The sequence below is a fragment of the Lichenostomus cassidix genome, unplaced genomic scaffold (assembly GCF_008360975.1).
Source record: "Lichenostomus cassidix isolate B80296 unplaced genomic scaffold, HeHo_3.0 HiC_scaffold_33, whole genome shotgun sequence".
Taxonomy (NCBI): domain Eukaryota; kingdom Metazoa; phylum Chordata; class Aves; order Passeriformes; family Meliphagidae; genus Lichenostomus; species Lichenostomus cassidix.
The window spans coordinates 2,158,317-2,164,525 of NW_028147632.1; positions in this window are offsets into that span (position 1 = coordinate 2,158,317).

Below are 6,209 nucleotides of genomic sequence, written 5' to 3' on the forward strand. Positions count from 1 at the left end.
TCACTGCAAAACTCCAGCGGGAAGAGGGCAGCTTGCTCCGGCTGGGCCTGGGAAAAAACCCTGAGGAAGGCTCCTGGCTAGATTTAGAGGTTTTAGCTGAATTTGTGGAGGTTTTAGCTGAATTGGGGATGTTTTGAGCTGAATTTGGGGATCCTCACCCAGCCAGTCTGAGGAGCCCACAGAGTGCCGGGCGGAAGTTCCCTCAGTCAAGATGGCGGCGGCGCCTCAGGAAGGTCCGGGTTGACACTTCCAGGTTGACCAGAAGCCTCCCTGGGGAGATTTATGGCTGGATTTAGCGATTTTAGCCGAATCTGGAGTTTTTCGGCCGAAATTAAGGGTTTTAGGCCGAATCTGGGGAGTTCTCACCCCACCAGCCTGAGGAGCCCACAGAGTACCGCGCAGAACTACCGCACCCAAGATGGCGGCAACTCTCGCGAGAAGCGCGATCGCGGCCAACCAATCAGACAACTGCTGGCGGAACTCCGGGCGGAAGCGGCCGGCAAACCGGCGTCGGCGATAACTTCCGGCGGAAACGCGGTGCATTGTGGTCCCGGTGGGGCCCAGCGGCGGCGGAGCGGGGCCGAGGCCGCGGGGGGGGGGCGGCCCCGGGGGGGGCGGGGCGGAGTTTGGGGGCGTCGAGGGACCCCCGGGAGCCCCCCCGGCAGCGCGGGATGGGCGACAGCGACCGCGGTGAGCGGGGAGCCGGGGAGAGGGTTGGGGGGGTCATTGAGGGGATTGAGGGGGAATTGTGAGGGGATTGGGGTGATTGAAGGATGTTGGGGGTCCTGAGGGGTTTGCGGGGAGCGCTGAGGAGGTTGGAGTGTTTTGAGGGATTTTGGGGTCACTGAGGGGGTTGGGGGGCGGATTGGGGGAGATTGAGGTGCTTTGGGGAGCTGTGAGAGGGGATTGTGGGATCCTGAGGGGATGTTGGGGGTCCCTGAGAGGTTTTTGGGGGAGATGTGAGGGTATAAGGGGTTTTGAGGGGATTTAGTGTGAGCTGTGAGGGGCTTTGGGGATTCTGAGGGGTTTGGGGAGAGCTGAGGGGGTTTGGGGGAACTGTGAGGGCATTGGGGGGGATTTGAGGAGATTTTGGGGATCCTGAGGAGATTTGACAGTATCTGTGAGGGGATTGGGAGGATTTCGGGTGGTCCTGAGCTGGTCTGGGGGGTCCTGAAGCGTTTCTGAGGGAGCTGTGAGGGGATTGGGGTGTTCTGAGGGGGTTTCGGGGTGTCCTGAGGGGATTTAGGCATCCTGAGGGGATACTGGGGGTAGATATGAATGATTTGGGGTTCCTGAAGGGGTTTTGGGGGAGATGTGAGGGAATAAGCAGGTTTTGAGGGGATTGGGTGAGAGCTGTGAGGGGATTGGGGGATCCTGAAGGGTTTTGGGGTTCCTGAAGGGTTTTGGGGGTATCTGTGAGGGGATTTAGGCGTCCTGAGGGCATGCTGAGGGGAGATATGAAGGAGTTGGGGGATCTGAGGGGGTTTGGGGGGAGCTTTGGGGGGATTTGAGGGGTTTTGGGGATCCTGAAGAGGTTTGGTGGGAGCTGTGAGGGGATAAGGGGGATTTCGGGTGGTCCTGAGCTGGCCTGGGGGTTTCTGAAGCATTTTTGAGGGAGCTGTGAGGAGATTGGGGTGTTTTCAGGGGATTTTGGGGATCCTGCGGGGATTTTGGGGTTCCTGAAGGGTTTTGGGGGGATCTGTGAGGGGATTTAGGCATCCTGAGGGGAGATATGAAAGAGTTTGTGATCTGAAGGTTGGGGAGCTAGAGGGGATAAGTGGGTTTTGAGGGTTTGGAGGGAGCAGAGGTACTGGGGTGTTTTGAGGGGATTTTGGGGCCTGAGCGGCTGTGGGTAACTGTGAGGGAATGCATCCTGAGGGATGCTGGGGGTCCTGAGGGGGTCTTGGGGATTTAGGTCCTGAGGGGGCTTGGGGAGATGAGGGTATTGGGGGATTTGAGGGGTTGCTGGGGGATCCTGAGGAATCTGGGAGCATTTTTGTGTCCTGAGGGTTTGGGGAAACTGTGGGATTTAGGCATCCCAGGATGTTGGGGAGGATATGAAGATTTGTGAGTTTTGAGGGATTTGGGTGAATTCTCCGAGGTGCTTGGGGAATTTTTATGACTCCTGAGGGCTTTTGAAGAGTCCTGAAGGACCCGTGAGCAGAGAGGATTGGGGTCTTTAGAGGATTTTGGTGATCCTGAGAGGTTTGAGGGAGCTGTGAAGAGTTGGGGGTTCTGAAGGATTTACGGAGCTGTGAGGAGGTTTAGTCCTGAGGGCTTGGGGATTTTGGGGGCTCCAAGGCTGAGGAGCTCAGAGGGCATTGGGGGACGAGAGACTTTGAGGGTCTGATGAGGTTTGACAGTATCTGTGAGGGGATAAGGAGGATTTCAGGTGGTCCTGAGCTGGTCTGGGGGTTCTGAAGGCTTTTGAGGGAGCTGTGAGGAGATTGGGGTGTTCTGAGGGGATTTTGGGATCCTGAGGGGTTTGGGGAGCTGTGAGGGGATGAGGGGATAAGGGGTTTTGAGGAGATTCGGTGGGAGCTGTGAGGGCTTTTGGGGATCCTGAGGGATGCTCGGGGAGATGTGAGAGAGCTGGGGGATTTTGGGTCCTGAGAGGGTTTTGGGGGAGCTGTGAGGGGATTTAGGCATCCTGAGGGAGGTTTGGGGGAGATGTGAAGGAGTTGGGGGGGTTCTGAAGGGGTCAGGAACTGTGAAGGGGGTTGGGAGATCCTGAGGGGATTTGGGGGCATTTTTGGGGTCATGAGGGAGTTTAGGGGTAGCTGTGAGGGGATTGTGGGATGCTGAGGGGATGTTGGGGGTCCTGAGGGGGTTTTGAGGGGATTTTGGGGGTCTTGAGAGGGTTTGGGGAGAGCTGTGAGGGGATTTAGGCGTTCTGAGGGGATGTTGGGGGACATACGAAGGAGTTGTGGGATCCTGAGGGGGTCTAGGGAGAGCTCTGAGGGGATTGGGGTGATTTGAGGGGAGTTTTGGGTATTTTTAGGAAGGTTGGGAGGAGCTGTGAGGGGATTGGGCTGTTTTGAGGAGGTTTTGGGGTCCTGAGGGGAGGTTGGGGGGTCATTGAGGGGATTGCAGGGCGGTTTGGGGGCTCGTGAGGGGATTTAGGGAGAGCTCTGAGGGGATTGGGGTGATTTGAGGGGATTTTTGGGTATTTTTAGGGGGTTTGGAGGCAGCTGTGAGGGATTGGGGGCTCCTAACGGGATGCTGGGGGAGCCGAGGGGACTGGGGGCTTTGAGGGCGTTTGAGGATTTTGGGTCCTGGCGCTTTTGAGGGAGCTGTGAGGGACTGGGGGCTCCTGAGGGGATGCTGGGAGAGAGATATGGAGGAGCTTGGGGGGTTCTGAAGGATTTTGGGGTCCTGAAGGGGTTTGGGGGTTCTGAGGGGGCTGGAGAGGAGCTGAGGGGATTTTGGGGTGTCTTGAGTTGGTCTGGGGGGTCCTGAGGAGGTTTGGGGGCAATTTTGAGGGATCCTGAGGGAATTTTGGGGCTCCTGAGGGGAGGTGGGGGGATTTTGGGGTGATTTGGGGGGATTTTTGAGGTGTTTTGCTGTCATTCAGAGTAACCCGTGATAATTGTGGGGTCCCTGACTGGATGTTGGGGGATCTGGGCCGATTTTGGGGATATTTGGGATAATTTTGAGGTAGTTTGGGGTAATGCAGCGCTCTCTGACCCAATTCTGGGGGTTCCTGACTGGGTTTTGGGGTTTTTTTGGGGTAATTCAAGGGTCCCTGACCAGATTTTGGGAGTAAATTAGGGTACTTCTGGGGTACATTAGGCTAATTTTGGTGTCCCTAACCCAATCCTGGGGATCCCTGGTTGGATTTTGGGGTACATGAGGCTAATTTCAGGTTATTTTAGGGTAATTTTGGGATTCCTAACCCCATCCCGGGGGTCCCTGGTTGAATTTGGGGTACATTAGGCTGATTTTAGGATATTTCAGGCTAATGTTTGGATATTTTAAGCCAATTTTTGGCTCCCTAACCCCATCCCGGGGGTCCCTGGTTGAATTTGGGGTACATTAGGATAATTTCAGGTTATTTTAGGCTAATTTTGGAGTATTTAATGTTAATTTCAGGTGATTTTGTGGTAATTTTGGGCTCCCGAAACCAATTCTGGGGGTGCCTGATTAGATTTTGGGGTACATTAGGCTAATTTCAGGATATTTTATGGCAATTTTTAGATATTTTAGGGTAATTTTGGGCTCCCTAACCCAATTCCAGGGGTCCCTGATTAGATTTTGGGGTATGTTAGGATAATTTTGGGGTTATTTTGTCGTAATTTTGGAGTATTTTAGGCTATTTTTAGGATATTTTACACTAATTTTGGTCTCCCTAACCCAATTTTGGGGTACATTAGGATAATTTTGGGGTATATTAGGATAATTTTGGGGTACATGAGGTTAATTTCAGGATTTTTTATGGTAATTTCACGATATTTTAATCCAATTTTGGGCCATTTTATCCCAATTTTGGGCTATTTTAACCCAATTTTGGGGTACATTAGGATGAGTTTAGGGTACGTTAGGCTAATGTCAGGTTATTTTATTGTAATTTCAGGCTATTTTATGGTATTTTCAGGCTATTTAATGGTAATTTTGGGCCATTTTATCCCAATTTTGGGCCATTTTATCCCAATTTTGGGCCATTTAAACCCAATTTTGGGCTATTTAAACCCAATTTGGGCTATTTTATCCCAATTTCGGGGTATTTTAACCCATTTTTGGGGTATTTTAAGCCAACTTTGGGGTACATTAGGCTAATTTCAGGGTACATTAGGATAATTTCAGGATATTTAATGCTAATTTCAGGATATTTTCTGGTAACTTCAGGCTATTTTAACCCAATTTGGACTATTTTAATCCAATTTGGGGTACATTAGGCTAATTTTGGGGTACTTTAGGCTAATTTCAGGGTACATGAGGCTAATTTCAGGATATTTCATGGTAATTTTGGGCTATTTTAACCCAACTTTGGGGTACATTAGGCTGATTTCTGGCTATTTTAACCCAATTTCGGGCTATTTTACCCCAATTTTGGGCTATTTTAACCCAATTTTGCTCTATTTTACCCCAATTCTGCTGTATTTCACCCCAATTTGGGGCTATTTTAACCCAATTTTGGGCTATTTTCTGATAATTTCAGGCCATTTTACCCCAGTTTGGGGCTATTTTACCCCAATCTGGGCCATTCTAACCCAACTTTGGGCTATTTTCTGATAATTTCAGGCCATTTTACCCCAATTTTGCTCTATTTTACCCCAATTTTGCTATGTTTTACCCCAATTTGGGCTATTTTACCCCAATTTGGGCTATTTTACCCCAATTTTGCTCTATTTTAGCCCAATTTTGCCCTATTTTACCCCAATTTTGCTCTATTTTACCCCAATCTGGGCCATTCTAACCCAACTTTGGGCTATTTTCTGGTAATTTCAGGCCATTTTACCCCAATTTTGCTCTATTTTACCCCAATCTGCTCTATTTTACCCCAATTTCGGGCTATTTTACCCCAATTCTGCTCTATTTTACCCCAATCTGGGCTATCTTATGATAATTTTGGGCTATTTTATGCTAATTTCAGGCTATTTTACCCCGATCTGGGCCATTTTAACCCAACTTTGGGCCATTTTATGCTAATTTCAGGCCATTTTACCCCAATTTTGGGCTATTTTCTGGTAATTTCAGGCTATTTTAACCCAATTTTGGGGTACATTAGGCTAATTTTGGGCTATTTTATGCTAATTTCAGGCCATTTTCCCCCAATTCTGGCCATTTTACCCCAACTTTGGGCTATTTTCTGGTAATTTCAGGCCATTTTAATCCAATTTTGGGGTACATTAGGCTAATTTTGGGCTATTTTCTGGTAATTTCAGGCCATTTTCCCCCAATTTTGCCATTCTAACCCATTTCTCTCTCTCCCCCCAGACTGCCGCAGCCCCGACAGCTCGAGCGCCGCCTCCCCTCCCCCCCCGGAGCCGCCCCGCCCCCCCATGGGCTCCCCGCTGCCCCCAACCCCCCTGGGGTCCCCTGCCCAACCCCCAGCCTGGGCTCACCTTTCCCTGTCATCAGCTCCTCCCTGGGCTCCCCGGGGCTACCGGCGGGGCCAGCGATAGCCTTCGGACCGGTCAGCAGCCCCCAGGTGAGAGAAATCCCAAATTTGGGGAGTTTGGGGATCTGAATTTGGGGATTTTGGAGGA